This window comes from Cavia porcellus, unplaced genomic scaffold, assembly GCF_034190915.1.
Source record: "Cavia porcellus strain 051 isolate PalLab524CR breed Dunkin Hartley unplaced genomic scaffold, mCavPor4.1 scaffold_53, whole genome shotgun sequence".
In the NCBI taxonomy this organism is placed as follows: Eukaryota; Metazoa; Chordata; class Mammalia; order Rodentia; family Caviidae; genus Cavia; species Cavia porcellus.
The window spans coordinates 2,784,674-2,804,601 of NW_026947536.1; the positions used below are offsets into that span (position 1 = coordinate 2,784,674).

Below are 19,928 nucleotides of genomic sequence, written 5' to 3' on the forward strand. Positions count from 1 at the left end.
AACTGAAGTAAAGAAACAAGTCCATGAGGCTATAGCAGAAATCAAATTAGAAAGACTGTCTCATGTAGAGACAGAAATACCAACCTTATTAAACTAGTTGCTCAACATAGCTAGAGAAGAAATAATTTTTTTTAAAAACACAGGAGCATGGGAAATTGAAACTTTGCATGAATAACATGGAAAACAAGCAGAATCCATGAAACAAATGCAAAGAGATATCCAAGACAAAAACTATTGAAAGCTGGCAAAACCATTTGAATGAAGCTGAGGATACATTGAGGACACAGTTGCACATAGTGATCATGATAGGGTTGAACTTTTAAAAACAACGAAGCAACATAAAGTGACAATTCAGTAGCTTCAAGATGATGCCAAGAGAAACATTGTAAGAGTAACTGGCATCAGTGAAGACATAGTAGTTGATACTAATGACAGAACTAAATAATTCACAGGAAGTAATAGCAGAAAATTCCCCAAAGATAAGAAAAGTCTGATATACAAATAAATGAGGCATGGAGAGTATCAAACAGTCAAAACCAACATAAATCTACACCCAGATATATAATAATTAAGATCCAAGACTTACCACATAAAAACAGAATACTGAAAGCTGTTAGAGAAAAGACACAACTCACCTCTCAAGGAAAGCCTATTAGAATCACAGCAGAATTTTCAGTACATGCCCTCACATTAAGCAGAGCTTGGAATGAAGCATTTTAAGCCCTTTAGGAAAACAGCTTTCAGCACAGACTAATGTATCCAGCAAAAATTTCATTCAGACTTAAAGGAGAAACAAGATACTTCTATGACAAAGTACAACTGAATCAATTCATGTCCATCAAACCAACCCTAGAAAGAATACTGAAAGACATGCAAGATAGGGGTAAAAATGACCACAATCTCCAGAACAACAGAAAGAAACCACCAGGCTGGACAAGAAACAAAATAATGCAGAAAAGCAGGAAACCAATAACAGGAACACACTATGGCAAAGTCAAAGCAGTATATATTAGTGATATCCATAAATGTAAATGGGCTCAACTCACCTATCAAAAGAAACAGGTTGACAGAATGCATCAAGAAATAGGATCCCAGAGTATGTTGTATACAAGAAACACATATGACTGAAAAAGAAACTCAGATTAAAAGTCACAGCATGGAAAAGAGTTTCCATGCACCAGGAGCCCAGTAAAGAGCAGGGGTAGCTATTCTGTTTGCAGACAAAGTGAAGTTCAAACACAAAATGATTAAAAGAGATAATGAAGTCCACTACAAACCTTTACATGGATAACTACAAGAGGAAGAACTAACAATTATAATTATATTTGAAACAAATACAGGAGGACCCAACTATGTTAGACAAATACTAATGGACATGAAAAGCTAAACAAACAAGAACACAATTGTAATAGGAGACCTTAACACCCCACTGTCACAAAGAAATAGATCAACTTAGACAAAAAGTCAGCAAAGAAATAACATAACTAAATGATACCTGTGCACGAATACACTTAGTGGATGTTTACATAGTATTCCACCCAACCACATCAGAACATGCATTCTTCTCAGCTGCACATGGGACATTCTACAAAATAGACCATATATTATCCCATAAAATATTTTTAAGTAAATGCAAATGGAGCAAAATTATATCATGCATATTATGGGACCATAGTGCACTAAAACTGGAAATCAATGGCAAAATTCCCTGAAAAAACTGCCTAAATACAAGGAAATTAAATAACAATCCTGAACAACCAGTGGGTTATAGATGAAATTAAAGGAGAAATAAAACAACGTCTATAATACAATGAAAATGCAGAAACAACATACCACAACCTATGGGACACAATGAAAGCAGTCCTAAGTGGGAAATATATAGTAATAAGTAGTCACATTAAGAAAATGGAGTGAACACAAATAAATAAACTAACGCTATATCTCAAGCTTCTAGAAAAGGAAGAGCAAGTCAAACCCAAAGTTCATAGAAGAGTGGAAATTATAAAGATTAGAGCAGAAATTAATGAAATTGAAACCAAAAAATTACAAAGAATTAATGAATCAAAGCTGCTTTTTGAGAAAATAAAATTGATATAACTCTAGCCAAGCTTATCAAGAAAAAAATCCACACAATATGGACTGAAAAGAGAAAAATTACTGTAGATCCCATGGAAATTCAAAACATCAAGAACCCCCACCTTGAGAATGTCTACTCACATGGGGTGCAAAGCAGAGGAAATACATTTGTAGAAATATGAACTATCAAGGCTCAATCAAAAATATATAACAATTTTGAGTAACCAAATATCAGTTACATTAATCAAAAATGTGATTAAAACTTACCAACAATAAAAGCCCAGATCCTGGGGTATTCAGGGCTGCATTCCATAAGAAATTCAGAGATCTGACTGCAACACTCCTTAAACTCTTCAATGAAATTGAAAGAGAATTAGTCCTCCCTAACTCATTCTTAGAAGCAAGTGTCATTCTGATTCCAAAACCAGAAAGAGATCAAATAGCAGAACTATAGACTAATCTCACTAATGAACAATGATGCAAGGATTCTCGATACAATATAGACAAATAGAATGCAGCAAATCATCAAGAAGATTATACAATATAACCAAATAGGATTTATTCCAGGAATGCAGGGATGGTTCAACATGCACACATCAATGAATGTGATACATCACGTCAACAGAGCCAAAAATAAAAATCGCCTAATCATTGCAATGCATGCAGAAAAAGCTATTGATAAAATACAACACCTGTTCACAATAAAAACCCTACAGTAACTCAGAATAGACGCTATATACCTCAAAGTCTAAAGACCATTTATTGCAAACCTACAGCCAGTGTTATACTAAATAGACAAAAACTGAAAGCCTTCACACTAAAATCAGGAACAAGACAATGATGTCCACTGTCACCACTCCTAGTCAATATAGTTCTGGAAATATTAGCCAGAGGAATCAGAACAGAGGGAGAAATAAAAAGAATAAAATTAGGGAAAGAAGTTAAATTATCATTATTTGCCAACAACATGATACTCTACGTAGAAGACCCCAAAATTTCAATTGAAAGACTACTAGAGGCAACAAACAAATTCAGCAGCATACCTGGATAGAAAGTCAACACTCACAAATCAATAACATCCCTGTACACAAACAAAAAACTCCATGAAAGAAAAATTATGAAAATATCAGCTTTCACAATAGCATCTAAAAAAATGAAATACTTAGGAATCAACCTAACTAAAAATGTAAAACACCTGTATGCTGAAAATTATATTACTCTGAAAATGGAGATTCAAGAGGATATTGGAAAATGGAAGGATATTTCTTGCTCTTCGTTAGGAAGAGCCAATATTGTGATAATGGCCATGCTTCCAAAACTGTTATACAGATTCAATGCAATTCCAATCAAAATATCATTAACATACCTTTATATCTAGAGAAAATAATTCTGAAATTCATCTGGTAACAGAAGAAATCTAGAATAAAAAAAGCATTTCTGGGCAACAACAGAAAGACAAGACTCATCTCAATTCCTGACTTGAAACTATACTACAAAGCCACAATAATAAAATCAGCATGGTACTGGCAGAGAAATAGACCTGAGGATCAATGGAACAGATTAGAAGATGCAAACACTACAACAAAGACACAGAGCCACCTTAAATTTGTCAAAGGGGCTAAAAATATTCACTGGAAAAAGACAACTTTTTTAATAAATGGTGTTCAAAAAATTGACATTACATGCTAAAGACTGAAACTAGACCCATACCTATCACCATACACTAAACGAAAGTCAAAGTGGTTCAAGGATCTTAATATTAAAAAAGAAACAAAAATCTACTGGAGGACATGGTAGATAGAAATCTTGGAGACATAGGAGTAGGCAGAGAATTCATTAATAATACACAACCACATGGTAAATACTTCAAAGAATCAACAACTGGGATCTCATATTACTAAAAAGTTTTAGTACTTAAATAGAAATCAAATAAAGTCCAGAAACCCTCACAGAGTCAGAAAGAATCTGGATAGACGACAAAGGACTTGTATGCAGAACACAGAAAGAATTGAAAAATATTTCAAAGACCCTTTTCAAAAATGGGTATCAGAGGTAAGTACACAGTTAGCAGATGAAGATATACAAATGGCAAATAAATGCATAAAGCAATGTTCACCATCATTAGTCACTTGATAAATGCAAATTAAGACAGCACTGAGATTTCATCTTACTCTGGAAAGAATGACTGACATCAAGAAATCAACTGAAACAAATTTTAGCAGCATGAAAGGAAAAAGGAACACTTGTCCACTGTTGGTGGGAATGCAGACTGATAAAAGCACTGTGCAAATTAGTGTGGAAATTCCTCAAAAAACTAAGATTGGATGTTCCATTCAATCCAGCTATTCCCCTTCAAGGTATTTTCCCTGAAAATTTGAAAAAATTATTTCACAGTGATATATGTGCAATGATATGTGCAACACAGTTGTGATAACTAAATCTTGGAAACAACCAAAATGCCATCAACCACAAGTTGATGAAAAAATTGTGTTTTTTCACAATGGAATACTACTCAGCTATAGAAAAGGATGATTTAAGGCCTTTATAAGTAAATGAAAGTAACTTGAGAATATCCTCTCTCATTGTCTCAATAGTGTAAAAAATAAGAAAAACTGACAAAGAATTGGGATCCAAAAAGTATAATATATATTGTAAAAGCAAAAGCAAAGAAATGGGCTCTCAATGATATAATGATGTGTATACTGTGTAAGATAGATGACCATATTACTAAATTTCTGTTAGATCACTGAACAGAAGGGTTTGCCCATCAATGTTTCAGTATTTAGCTACTTTTTATGCTTTGTTTTTGTAACTTTAACAACTTTTTAAGATGACAATATGTAATGCATCAACTAGTAATTTTAGGGGTTAATTTTTTTGAATTCTATATTCTACACTTTTTTTGCTTTTTTATATTTTGTTTCCTTTAGTTTTATTTTCTATCTTTAAATTTAAAAAAATGTAAAAGATAAAAAGAAATGGACATGGAGTTTTGTGTCCTTGATGCCTTGCAGCAGGACCTGCTCATGCAGTGGTGGGAATCCTTGGGATCCACCTGGCTCTGGGTGGCCATAAGCTGCACTGTGGAATGATTAGTGGTATTATTCTTTACATTTATTGTTGTCATGGTCTTTGTGTGCATGAGCCCACCCTATGGTTCACTTACAATAAGCACATTTTCCCTGATCTTTGAGGTTATGGAATGTGAGAAACCACTGCACACTGCTTCAACACCAAAAGGTATGAGGACCTATGGGATCTGACCCAACCGATTAGCATGTGCACACCATGGACATAGTTATATGAGCATGAGTTAACATAGACAGCCATGGATGTGCTCAGGCTTGAGACACTATTCAAGAATTTAATGCCTGATGATGGCTGATATATACAGGCTGGGTAATAAAGATGCTTGCTTACTGCTGTTGCTAATGTTGACTCCATGTGGTTTCTTCTCTCTGGGGATCTTACCCACTAAAATACCAATTCACCTCCCTAACTCTGAAAAAATTTCATGCTGCAGACACAGGGCACTTTAATGCTCCACAAAACTAAAGTCTCTGTGCCTTGTTCCAAGCCATGCATCATATCCTAAAGTCAAAATCTCTGTTGGGGTACAGCTTTAGAAAGGACAACAAGTTATATACCTGTGCCATGGTGATCACTTCCTATGCCCTGTGATGGACATTTTCCCCAATTCCATTCCTCTTTTGTACCCCACAGTGCATGAAAGTTCTCAAATGTTCTGACCTGGACCTGGAACGCAGCTCCCCAAGCAGCAGACATGTAGTTCTTGAACAGACTGCCCAGAACATGGTCTGAGGTGAGTCAGTTCCAGGCTGGAGGCTGAGGACAATATTTTCTGTTGGCCTCACTCTCACACAGTGGAGCTACTTACCAGCATATCATAGCCTCCCTTGATCCCGGAACCCATGGGGACTCACTTTTCCTATGTGTCATGATGTGTTAACACCAGGCATAGCACTAATGCATAGCAGGGAGATCCCTTCCCCAGCACAAACCCTGATCAAGGTAATTCCCCCCAAGTACTCTTCAAGCCATGTGTTCTTAACATGTGGCATCATGTTGTAGCTGAGTGCCATGAGGGAGAGCACAAAACAAGGGCAGGAGCAGGTGTTATGGTACTCATAGATTTGGGCAGCCCTTCTCTGATGTGTGTGGAACCCAGTGTCTTTCAAGATATTGGGATGGCCCTCTTGAATGAGCTATGGAGATCCATGCCTCGAGGTGTTGGGTCAGGGTGGCATTTGGACACTGGCTGTGTTGGGTAGTCATGTTGAGCAACACAGAGTGGGTACCACTACCACATGCCCAGGACATCCTCTCACACTGTCTTTGTCATTCCCCTACAAACCTTTGTCTACACAGGGCCCCCATTGTCCACTCCAATCTTTATTGGACCTTTGAATGGAATCACAGGAGGAGGCAGTGTATGTGTAGCTGCCCAAAGTCAAGTGTCACTGTTGTCTGCTGTCACCCAAAAGGTATGGTGGGTGAAGGCTGGGGATTTAGCTCAGCGGCATTAGCGTCTGCCTTGCAAGTGTGTGGTCATGAGTTCAATACCTGGTACCGATAAACAAATGAAAAAAAAAAAAAGACCAAAAGAAAAAAAAAAGTATGGTAGGTAACAAAATCAGGTGTCCCTCAATGAGTAACTCAGGGTCTTTTTTTCTACTGTTACTCCATCTTCCATTCCCTCATTCCTCAGGCACCCCTCCCTCCTCCTGCTATATTCCATTCTCCTCCTAAGGGTACAAAGCTGGGCTTGTGCTATCCCTGGCTGGCCTAGGGGCTGTTCTGTGCCCCTCCCATCCCATTCTGTCTGAGAGAGAATCCTGTTCCCACAAGTATGGCTGATTGGTTATCACCTAGGACAAGCTGGGTCCAACCTGTGTTGCACTTGGTCCAGGGCTTAGGACTGAAGAGCCCCTAATTTTAGCTCCCAGCTCTAGAAGTTCTCCTCAGAACATGGTGCTCAGAATTGAGGTGTCAAGGTCAGTCTGGAAGTCCGTATCTTTGGAGCATCTAAGGAGCTGACTTAATCTGTGGGTTACCGTGTGATGCATGAATATCTGGATATGTGGGGAGACAAATGCAGATGCTTCTGTCTGGCACAATGCAAGCAGAAACAGTAACTTTGAAATGGCTCCTGTGGGATGGGCAGAAATGGATCTGGCTAGGGAACGAAGGCTATGTGCACCACACATTGAAGCAGGGCCCTGAGATCTGGACCACACATTTGAAGGAAGGGAAATAAGGATGCCCCAGCCCAACTGTGTCTGGGGATAAATCCATCTCTGTTATCATCCATCTATGTTCCGTCCCAAACCAAATGACTGTGTTATAAATCCTGGCAGCATCATCACCCTGCTATTTGTATGTCTCTGGGTCCTTCAAGAGTGGAGAGTACCTGGAAAGGAGATGGCCCAAGGCTCACCCGTGCAAAACATGCCTCTGTATCAGTGACTGACCCTCAGGTAAGATGGTCATGGCCACTGTCATCTCTTTTTTCTGCCTGTCCAGCTAGTTGCCAGGCACCACTGTGTCCTCACTTTCCTGCCTATTGGCTCCAGAGGCAAACACCTAGTTTTCTGGTCCTTGTGTCGGTGAGGCTTTAGCCTAGTGTGGTGGGGTGGGGCAGGAATCTGTGTAATCAGCAATGGGGCAGCTGAGTTTTGAGTGGCCACAGAGGGGGGCAAGAACCTAATATATTTCCTCTCCCTCCACAGGGATATGGGGCCTTTGTGTATAAAGCAGGGTTCATTCCAGTTAGCTGTCACTTTTTACTACATCTTTCTATCTCAAGACCATTTACTGGAAATCTGTGTATGTGACACAGTATGTCACATATAAAACTATGTTGATAAAACTATATTGAAGGCCCTGCTGAGCATCTCCACCCAGACTGCCGGGCAGCAGCGCAGCCTTTGAAATGTAGTGAGAGGCAAGGGAGGGAGGTGGAGGAAGACAAGAGTCTTTCTCCAAGATGGCGGTTACAGAGGGACCAGGGCACCTCCAGCTGTCACTGTTACACACACTTCTGCCTGTAACCTGGGGCCAGAGAGGAGAGAGCAGTTTTGATCACTTTGATAGAAATCAGGGGTCTAAGCAGAGTTACAAATACAGGACTTGGGAGCCAGACTGAGGGTTCCTGCAGAAGATCTGCCTGTGTTTGGTTTTTACCTTCTGCCCATGACTTAGTCATCAACAGCTATTGGCAGTGTGAGTTTAATTGTCTCCCCAAGTGTGATCTGCATCTGAAGAGCTCTGGTACCCAGCACACAGTGAGTCCTCTATGTGTCTCTGTTAGGTTGTGCATAGAGAAAAGAATAAAAGTGCATGTTCCTATTTTAGGAGGATTAGCCCCCAAAATTCCATTAGCAAGGATGTAGATTGAGGACAGCTGAAGCTTTGCTCTACAGATTTGCATTTGCACAAAGGAACCATTGCTGGCCAAGGAGAGCATGACTTTTCTGTGTGAGATTTTTCATCAGTAGCTCTTTTTTTCCCCACATGTCAGAAGTGGATTTCCTTGCTTTGTGTTTTGTTTACAGATTACTGTATATTTTTCTTACTACATATTTACAGTGTATACTGATTATGTTGGTGTTAGGACCAGGGCACATGTGATGCATGGAATGCATATTGGGCCCTATCTTTTGCACAGTGGTACAATCCAACCACCAGTGATTGCTCTCAAAGTTTTGTGCATTGAGCACACAGCTCAGGGCCAAGACATTGCCAGCATAAGGTGCTGCTTTGTCTCGATTGTCCTTTCTTTATGACAAATACAGTGGGTAATAATGCAATAATTGGGAGCTTAGTCCAACCCTAACCCTCAGTCTAACCTACCCTAAACCTAACTCTAACCCAAGATAGTCACTACCAACATTCCTCGCCAAAGAAAACCTTATGGTATTGATGTGGGAAATGTAATATAGGTTATAGTCACTACCCAACATTCCTGGCCAAAGAAAACTTTATGGCATTGATGTGGGAAATGTAATATAGGTTAAGTATGAGGACATACAATCAGTGGTGACTGGATGGGGCAAGAGGGGAAAGAAAACACCATTGTGTAAAAATTTGAAGAATATATTCTGGAAGTGGACTTGGGGAAATTTGCTCAACATTGAGAATGCCGTGAATGTCAGCAAGCTGATTATTTTAAACAACCCTAAAATCTTAAATTTTATCTATATTTGTTCTATCACTAACATATCTCTGGTACATAAGTGTAGTTGTGAAGACAATAGTAAGTAAATCTGGAAGAGAGGGGAATGGCAGGTGTGGGTCAAGAGCTGCTCCAAGTTAGAGCTCGAGAGATGACTCCTAATGGAGCCACCAGGAGGCTCAGAACTTCAGCTGCTGGACAAAGGAATCCAGGTGCTGGCTCTTGCTCTGGGATCACAGCTGGTTAGGGAGCTTCAGGTAGAGCTGGCACAAGATCTGCAGGTGCAACTTCTGCATGGGCTGAGCCTGGCCCTGTAGTTGCAGGAAATGAAAACATTGCCAACTTTCTATGGACTTCCTGGGCAAAACCTTCCTACTGCCTGTCAGAGGCAGCCATGTGCACCAATACAGCCCCAGGAAAGTCTCCTGACTGCATCCCCACACCGACTGCTGAGTGTGTCATACTCCTGGGTCACCCAGCATCTGGGAACTTTGCTGAGTTCCAAGGCCATCACCTCCTCCACAACCCTGCATCCTACACTCCAGAGATAGTTACCCTGTGCTTCAGTCTCTGGGGCTCCAGCTGGTCCAGGAGAAGCTCAGCCTTGGGATCCACATGGGCATATATTTCCAATGTGGCCTCAAGCACAGAAGAACTGGGGCAGACAGGGAACCAGCAGAGTGAGAGACCTGGGCTTTGCTCCCACAATGACTGCACATCTCACTTGTAGAGAGGGGTTCATGGACCTCCTGCCCAGTTCGTACAATGTCCAGCCCCATCCTCACCCACCCACAATTGGGCAGTGAGGGCCCAAGGAGCCCTTAGTGGCTGAAAGAAGTCTCAGTGGGAGGGAGACCTTGCTTAGTTTTATCATACATCTACATTCTTCAGGGAATCCTGACACAGTATCTCCCTGCCCCTCCCCAATGAAAGTCAGCTTGGAGAAGGTAGAGACTGCAATCTGCCCTGTCTTTGCGCTCAAGGGCTCAGGGCTGTCACTCCATAAATATCTGAGAAGTGAGGGATCAATCAGTATCTGTCCTGCATCTCTGCAGTCTCTAGCTCAGGCAGTGATGCAGTGCCCAATTCTCTTTGTCCCTGTATAACTCCTTGTGCATGGTTGTACCCACAACTAGGGAGGCCTGGAGACTGGAACAATGGCTTTGAGGTGAGCAATATCTGTTCTGCTGCCAAGGGTTACTCTGTGGCCTCCCACAAACATCGAAACTCAAAAGGGCAGTGGTTCCACAGGCTCTGCTTACAGAATCTTGGTTAATACCCAGAAACATGTTTGCACACAGTGTGTCTTCATATACAATTGTGGGTTGGTAACACCTATCTGCTCTTCCTATCTGTCTGACAGCCATGGACAATTTGCCATTCTCAAGATTTCCTTTGTTGAACAAACCCTGAAGTCCACAGAGTGACTCTCCGATCTCCTTTCTGATGAACAGAACTGCATCCACCAAGTGTTGGTCACTGAGTGGGATAGAAGTTCATCCATCAGAATTATCACAGCCTCTACACCAGATCTTCATGGGGCCAAGGCCACAGCTAACCCCTTGGCATGGAGCACCCATTTCATCCTCAGTGACCCTAAGCTCTCAATCCACTCAGTCCCGACCCATTTGGCACTGTAAACTAGGGTTGAGTGAGGCCCTTGCATAGGGCCAGGACCTGAATCCACAGGTGACCAATTCCCACTGGGCTGCTAAGGTAAGAACTCAGCTTCTCAGCTTTGGTGCCTATAGGATAGAGAGGTCATCCCTGGAGGAGTCCAAGGAGGAGAGGCTGTGCCTGGCACATCTATCCAGAAGGCCAGCTCCATAGGCACTTTCAGGCTGTGAGGCTCATCTGCCTGCACTGTGCTTCCTGTACAGACCTCTACCAGGCTCTCTGCTGCCTGACTTCTGAGACTGTGGGTAGACATGGAATTGGTGTCCTGCACATGGCTCCTCAGGAGGTTTTGGGCCTGAAGCAAAGCCCACACTCCAATTAGTCCACAGAGGCTAGTGGTAATGGGCTCACAGGAGGGCCCCTGCAGAAAAGGGATTCTCTTATTAAAACTTACATTTCACAATGGAAACTTAGAAATACTAGCATGCTCAGATCACCGCAATTGAGATGTTGAATAGAAGTCTATGTATGAACAAAACCTATGAGTCCTAAGGCACCCCCCCCATTTTAGAGATGAGAAAAGGAGGCTCATTCTGTATGTCCTGGTCCATTAATGAGGCACCACAGAATGCTCCCAAGATTCTGATGAAAAGTCCCCAGGAAGGAATTAAGTTCCTCTTCTATAGCCATGGAAGACTGAGCCACTGTGCTCACTGCTGTCTTCTTGTGCTCATTTAGCCCAGAGGCTCCTGCAAAAGGACCTGAAGTTCATGGAAAAATCCCATGAGACAAGTGCCAGAGAATTGTACAGAGTGGACTGACATTTGAGGTGAGCACACATCTGGTGAGGTGATGCTGTGTAAGAGCTGGAGACAGTGGAGGAAGACACCTTGCTAATGGTCCTTGGACACCAGGCCCAGTACAGAAAATGAGTTACAATGGCAGAATTCATTCATGACAAGAAATGAAATGATTTTGCGTCTGTTCCCTTTCTCCTCTTCCATCAATATGCATACAGTGACCTTGCCTGTGATGAGGTAGAGGCTTAATAGAGAGGATATGGTAGTTGAGCACTTGCAGTCCAGATTCTTTTGGAGCAAGACCATAGGCTTAGTATTTGACAAGCCCTGGATGGAGGTGTTGGAAGTGTTAATCAGGCCCAAAGTTCCTCTTAGTCATGTGTGGGCCTCCATACATTCCCTTCTGGTCACATACTCTGCACTGGAGCCAATACCTCCTGTTATTGTGGGTCCCATCTCTGGAGCAGGGATATGGCACACAGGGTCCACCTCCATGCCAATGTCCTGTGTGCAGCATGGTTGGGGCAGTGCCCAGTAGCCAACAGGAAGCCTGAGACTCTGAGACACCACAGGTTTCACTTGTGAACCCAGATAACCTTATGTTCCTCAAAGACTAACAGCTCTGTCCCAGACTTCTACCCAGGAGGACAGGAGATGACTCTGGAGGCTCTGGATAAGCATGGGTGCTGCCCTTCTCCTCCTGCCAGCCCTGTCCTGGGTAGGAACATGACAGGAGCACAGGCTCACACTTCCCAACACTTGCCCCTGCCCCAGAGCATCTGTCTTCACTGACTGTCTTCAAAGCCCTTACACTGATGATTTAGGATGTGAATTGTTTAGGAGAACTCACAGAAGTGGCCAGCCCTTAATGTAATGTCCTCTAGTTGGTGTCTCTGAGTGGCTGGTGGCTGATCATAGGGACACCTGTCCTGGGCTCCCTCTTGTTTCTGGTGTCTTGAGAATTGGGGCTCTTGGGCCCTGCCCTGGGCTGCCCTTGATTTTAGGCAGTTCCCGGTGAGCTTCCTGAAACATCTTGGCCCAGTGAACCATCCTTTCACTCATTTGCATGTGGTTTTCCCATGCAGGGTCAAGAGGCTTGGGCTTCAAAGCCTCAGAAAGCAGCACAGCATATTCACTGGTCACTCTCATGAGCCAAGTGCTGGTGAAGGTCAACTGCCACCAGAAAATAGTGTCTTGTAACCAGAACCTTCAAATCTGTTTAGACCTGTTGCCAAGGAAGTTGTGTCATGTGCTGGGGTCCATAGCTGGGCTTCCCCCTCTGATGCCTCCTTTCTTTTTATTGTGGAACAAATTTGTGTTCCTTAGAAATGGCAAGTGAAAAACTAGAAAACAGAATGTGGTTTTACACTTTTCTTCACTTTAAAATATTTCATACAACAAACATGTAGATGCTTTGGAAGTGGAAGGCTGGGTGCCAAGTGCACATTTCCATCCAAAAAGTTTTCTCTTTGAGAATTAGGCTTCACTTAGAGATCTGTAAAATTTTAGGATGAGTTTCTTTCTTTGGCTTATGTTAGTTTCATTTCAACTCCATTAAGGAGTATGGAGATGTTCCCTGAATAACCATAATAATTTTCTTTGAAGTATGTGAACATTTCATGTTATAACCTCCTCCTGTCTAGGGGATGAGGATTCCTAGCAAGTTTTACTCTCATGGGCCTATGAGTGATTACTTATTCATCCTTAGATATTTAACTCAGCCACACACTGTAGCTCCATACTCTGACATTTTGTGGAGGGGAGAGCAGATGGTGATTACAAGGGGAGGCTTTCCAAGGCCATGAACATCATCACCCCATGCTGAGGAAGGACACATGCACATCACTCCTGGGGAACTTGTCTCATAGCCACTGATATCACTTCTAGTCCACCCACCCCAAACAGACCATGGGCTTTGTGTCCCTGCTGGGTAGTTTGCCTTTCCTAGAGGTGATGGCCTCACCTAGAGGTGATGGCCCTGAGGCTGATCAGGCAAAATGCTCGCTGGTTGGTCTCCTTCAAGCAGTGTCTGCATCCTGGGTTCCCAGGATGCTGCCACCACATGCCATTGGAGGGCTGAACAAAACCAGCTGTCACTTGTTCATGCACCCCTCACCCATCTGCTGATGGCCATTTCTTCTGTTTCTGGGTCAACCCCTGAAAGCAAGCTGCCACAGCCATTCTTATACATGTGCTTGAGTGGATGCAGTCTTTCATTTTAAAGAAAAACAACTTAAATATGAAATTAATGGATTATATTATTAGTTTATGGCTTACTTAGAAATTCTTAAAGTATCTTTGGAAGCAGTTGTTTAAAGCAGAGTTAGGTGGTTGCTTTTTGTTTTGTTTTATTATGGTACACTGTGCTATGCTATACTACATTACATTATGTTATATGTTGGTGAGGATTTTGAAACTGTATTTTCTGTGGTTTCTGATTTGATTTTTTATATTCAATCTGAGAAAATATAAGAATATCACATAATTCTGAGTAAGATTTTTTGGAGAAAATTTTAAAAGGAAAACACATTCAGTATTGTTGGTACACACCTGTCATTTCAGTTCTCAGAGGTTGAGACAGGGGGGTTGTTGTAAGTTTGAGGTCATCCAGGGCTACAAGTGAAGATCAAGGCCAGCTTCAACTGCATAGCAGAACCCAATCTCAAAAAAAGAATGAAAGAAAGAAGTGGGAAAGAAAAAAAGAGAAAAATTAAAATGTTTAAAAATACAGTCAAATATCACCTGTGAATTCAGAATAAAAACATATGTGTTTTTCTTGCAAATGTACTTTAGTCATCACACCTAGCATAAGGTTTACCATCATGTAGACATTGATGTGCTTCCAGGTTTGCATTGTTTCAATTTTTTTGATTTTTTTTTTTTTTTGTCGTTTTCCTTTTTACCAGTACTGGGGATTGAACTCACGACTGCCTGCTTTAAAGACAGGCGCTTATGCCACTGAGCTAAACCCCCAGCCCCAATTTTTTTGAATATTTTACAGAGATGACTGCAGATATGCTACCGAATATACTTTCTTAGGATTTGGGTAGCTCAGTGTGAAGAGAATGTGATCATTGCTTTTTTTCCTCTCCTAAATTTATATTTAGAATCAGAAGTTGATCAAGGGATTGCTATTTTTCTGAAACAATAACAAGGACTCTTTTTAATAACAAGATACTCTTTTTAACTCTTCATAAAGATAAAATAATTGTAGAATAACAGTGGTTAATGTACCTTGCACAGTGATTTCTAGGATTTCTTAATGATCAATAATTTCATACATTTGTAAAATTTTGTTTTTAAAGATTTTAAGACATAGTCTCACCAGTTTTCTGAGTTTCCCATGCTAGGCTTAAACCCTTCATCATCCTTCTTCATGCTGTCAGAGGCCTGGGATTACAGGTGTACATTATTCTGAGCCAGCAATTGGCAAACAATTTTGCATATTCATGGAATAAAATATTTGACTTTGATCTTTAGACTTTGTAGAAAGAATCCATCTAGTTAAGCTATCTACCACCTTCATAATCTGCAATTTCTTTCACAATGAGTAGTACTGAAATTCCCATTAAGAATATTGGTAGAGTCACTGATTTTTAACAGTAACTGTGGTCAGCATGCACTTCAGAAGCTCACTCCAAATGCCTTCTGCTGGGGGACTGAGGCTTGATATCCCCAAAGCACTTTCTCTTTTTCTCTGATCACTCATGGAAATTGATGATTGGTTTCAAATCCCAAGAAAGCTGTGAAGGATAAGGCTACTTGGGGCGCACTGCCCTCCAGAAGGCCTGGCCAGGATAAAGCATTGTTGCCTTCCCTTCTACTTTCCAAGGTTTTGTTTTGGTTATGGTTTAGGTTTTCCATTCAGTTTCTAGAAATTGAATACAGGGCTTTTGCATTTAGCTTTATTACACTGCACTTTTAAAAGTCTTCCTTTTAGTCTTTTTTGTTTTTATCAGTACCAGGGATCTAACTCATGACTGCCTGCTTGCAAGGCAAGCACTTATGCCACTGAGCTAAATCCCCAGCCCCAAAAGTCTTCCTTTTTTGAGGAGTTTCTCAATAAGTTGCTAAGTTGGTGAGTCTATCCTTGAATTTGTGATGTTCCTGCCTCAGGCTTCCAGAGTGATAGGATTACAAGACACACTGCCAGACGTGGTTTCATCCTGGTGTTATTAAAAACTCACTGGCTGAGCAAGGAATGGTGAAAATACCTGCAATGTCAGCATTCAGGCTGCTAAGGCAGCAGGATTACCGGGAGTTCCAGACAAGCCTGCAACACACTCTGATTTCACCTCAGGACAGATCGACAGAGGGAGAACCTGAAAAGAAAAAATAAAGGAAAATATAGGAAAGGACAGGAATGGAATGAAGAAACAAAACCAAATTCCTGGTGACTCTATGAGTTGGTTTGTCTCTGGGCTAGTCATTTTCATCTGTGATCCTATTCTTTCAGTATAAGACCCTTTTGACTGCTGTCACTTTATAATATATTTGAAAACAAGGTATTTTGTGCTTCTACATATAATGTTCTTTACATGGCTAGAGGATGACACTTTGTACTTCCTTGTGAATTTTCATATTGTTTTTTTTTTTTATTTCTAGGAAAATATCAGCGGTATTTTGACAGAAATGCTTTGAAAAGGCTGGCTGGTCTGGGTAGCATGTACATTATAACAACATGAATTCTTCCCATCTGCCATCATGGTATGTGTTTTATTCTGTTAGTGCTATTGTACTGCTTGCATCAATTTCTACAAATTTTAAAGAACATGTGAGTTTGGTTAAATTTTTCCTAAGCATTAATTCTATTTGATGAATTATGAAATGAATTGTATTCTTTGTATTTGAGGTTGCAGTTTGTTTGAAGCACATAGATATGAATTGTTTAGGACCTGTGGATGTTGTACCCTGCACATTATGTGATTTTTGAATTTGTTCTAAAAGGTTTTCAGTGAAGATATAAGTTTCTTATATGAAAGGTTGTGTCCTCAGGAAACAGAAACAGTGCTTAATTCTTCCTTTCTGGTTTGGAAGCCATTCATTTCTTATTCTTGAGTAAATTCTAGGGCTAGAACTTGGAGTACTGTGTTAAAAGTTGCTGCAAGCCTTGTCTGGTTCCTGATCTGAGAAGAAAATCTTGCAGCTTGTCAGGCTCTGAGCACAATGTCAGGGATGAGCTTCTCATGTATCATCTTTGCTGTCCTGAGTTCCATTCTTCCTATACATGGTGTGTGAGTAGTTCTTACCATGACAAAATGTTAAACTTCAGAATATCTCAAAGCTATTTTTCCAAATCTATTGAAGGGTTAGCTCTGTCTCATTCTGTGAAAGTGGCAAGAGATGCTCAATGGTTTTTATAGTGGGATGGTTGTTGCATCACTGAGATTGAGCTGAGTGTTGATCATGGTGCTTTAATTTTGCATGTGCTTGCAAATTTATCTGACAAGCATTTAGCTGAATAATCTTGCTTATGTTCATTAGGAATATTGGTCAGTAAGGAGTTTTCAATTGTTTTTATTTCATTTTTCAATACAATATTGTCTGGCTTCATTCTCAAGGTGACTTTGTCATCTAAAAGAAGTTCGTGTTGGTTCTTTCCCTCCAATTTCTAGGAAGAATCCAATAGTGATTGCTATTTATTCATTATTATAGACTTGAAAAAATTCACTGAGTCATTTATCTTATGGGTTTTGTTGTTGTTATTAATGAGTTTTGATTGTTGACCCATTGCCTATATTCATTTTTGCTCTGTTCATCAGTGTGTTTGTTCCTGTTGGATGTGGGTCAGTGACACCAAAGGAGACCACATTCCCATTAAGGGTCATGTCTCATTTTACTTAGGGATGCAGCCATTTACTTTTGTATCTTCCAACTAATCCTACAGTATATATTTTGGCAGTAACTCCTTTCAGTTACTTAGACTTTTAATGCAAAATGTTCTTGTTGAGTGGTTACTGCTGAAGGAAACTGAAGCTGATCAGGTGCCTGTCTATTATTTCAGGCTTCATAAACTGACCTGTCTGCAGTGTCACCACCTCCTGACCTGCTCCCTGTCAACACCTGTCCTGCTCCACAGCTGTGGTGCATCCACATGTGGAAGTTGAGATCTGCACCTGGATGGAATACATTCAGTCAGTATTGGCTGTGTAACAGACTGACTTTTTCATATAGTGCTTCCCTGAGTGAGACAGGGGGCCTCAGGCCTACAGGGAAGAGCTCTGGCAGTAGGGGCATTCCAGCCTTCTTTTGTCCAGTGTGCAGTGTATGCTGCTTTGCTGAGAAGCTGACTTGAGGGTCAGGAGGCCTGGACCTCAGGCCTGGTGCCAAGGTGTTCTCTACCACTGCCTGGCCCACTTTCCCCTGACATAAGATTTCCACAGAGATCTGAGCATCCCTGGACTTCCTCTTCCAGGCTGCAACTCAATGTGGAGACTTCAGGTTTGAAATCTGTGACTATGACAGTCAACATGTATACATTTAACCTGGAAAATGTACTGCTAAGTCTTCATTATAAAAAGTGAGAATGAAAGACACCCGTATTCTTTTGTATTCAGGTAAGGTGTGAAAAATTAGAAACCATGAACATAGCACACAGCAAAACTGCTGAGTGAATTATAAACTTACAGGCACAGAAAATGCTGAAAGAAGGCCATGTTCTAGGCCATGTCCCCAGTCTTACTTGAGATGACAGAAAGCTTATGGCTTGGCCCTTTCTCCACCCAGCAGTGAAGAGACACAGGTGCTCACAGCAGGCACGGACAGGAGAGAGGAGCTGGTGTATGGCAGACCTCTCATCCTAATGGCCCTGATAGTACATTGTGATCCCCTCTCACACAGCTGAGCCCTGGCTCTCTTCCTACCCAGACTTGTACTCTGTGCTCCCCCCCCACACACACACCTTGGGAAGAGGTGGCATCTCTGGTTTAAGTAAGTAGTCTCAGGGGACATTTTTTTCAACTAAGGGTAAATGCCATTTCCACCTTTATATGGACCTTGATCTGCTTCTCCCACCCTTCTTCTGTCTTCTGAGCCTGCTAATGACAAGCCCATGGAGGACTCTGCTACTGGAGAACTATTTGTATGCCATTAATACATGCTCTCTTATTACAAATGACAGATTTAGAAAAAGAGAAAAAAATCTTGGTATATTTATCTATGTCACCAGGATTGTGTTAGTTCCCTGTGCCACTTCCCTACCCAAAGATGACATTGTATGATAAAGGAATCTGAGAGTAAAACAAAGAAGAGCATTCACATTTCCAGTCCTTTGCAGCTCCATTCATTAAGTGATGCGCAAGTATCCAAGGCTCTGCCTCACTCTGCCTCTGTCACTCTGTTTGTCTCACGCATATCTCTGTGTGTATGCATATGATGGCAGAGATATTTCATTGTAAAAACTGAGATCTTCCACACACAAATCCATCTTGCATCAATGGTAATTTCATGATCAGATTCCTTGGCCTCTTCCTCTGTGGGCCTAGAGATACTGAGCTCAGCTTCCCTGAAGCTTTCCCTGCTTTCTCTGGCCTGCACTGGTGCCCTGCACTCTCTACCTGCAAGGTAGGGAGGGTCCTCGTTCCTTCCTGTTCTAAAAGTGCTGTGAACAACAATCTTGAAAAGAAAGTTAAAATGTTATGCATATTTTTCTTTATTTTTTTTTGTGTTGTTGTTGTGCAGCTCTCTGTGTGGGAGAAACCTCTATGCTTAGTTCAGAGAGGTACAGGGACACTGTGTAGAGCTCTGATGGGAGCTGAGGGAAATGGTTCTGCTTCCCCCACCCCATTTTCTCCCCACTGCTGTTCCCCACTTACCTTAAAACCTGAAGGCAAATGGGGACACAACACAACTCAATGACATGGCCCTGAATGTATCTTCAGCGCATTTTGTAAACTTGTTGGCCATATGAGCAGATTTCCTTTTGCATTGCAAGTGTTTGTCTCTTTCCTCACAAAACAAATGGAGAAGCAATTCCAACCTCAAAGATGAATGTATTTAAGTTTTATTTATAAATGGAATCTATCTGGGACTGTCCCCTTTATCAAAGAAAAATAGTTAGTCTCTTCCATTAATGCTTGGCCAAACAAGCTGTGATGCACTGATGTGAAAACCTAGAGTACTAAATCACAGAGGCAGAAAGATCAGTGGTGGCTGGGGCTGGCAGGGAAGAGAGGGAAATGTGTCCAAATGGGAATGAAGTTGTAGGAAATGTTCTGGAACTGGGCAAAAATGAAGATTGT

At 41.3% G+C, this 19,928-nt stretch overlaps 1 long non-coding RNA gene across 1 annotated transcript in view; it reads left to right on the top strand.

Moving 5' to 3' along the window:
- Positions 1–19,613, top strand: part of LOC134475070 (uncharacterized) — a 32,838-nt gene extending 13,225 nt beyond the window's left edge. The window contains exons 2-8 of the long non-coding RNA XR_010046028.1: positions 5,800–5,899; positions 6,466–6,581; positions 7,455–7,574; positions 10,635–10,987; positions 11,627–11,717; positions 16,294–16,395; positions 17,693–19,613. This is a non-coding gene — a long non-coding RNA (uncharacterized LOC134475070). The remainder of the gene's footprint in view (positions 1–5,799; positions 5,900–6,465; positions 6,582–7,454; positions 7,575–10,634; positions 10,988–11,626; positions 11,718–16,293; positions 16,396–17,692) is intronic.
- The last annotated feature ends 315 nt before the right edge of the window (positions 19,614–19,928 follow it).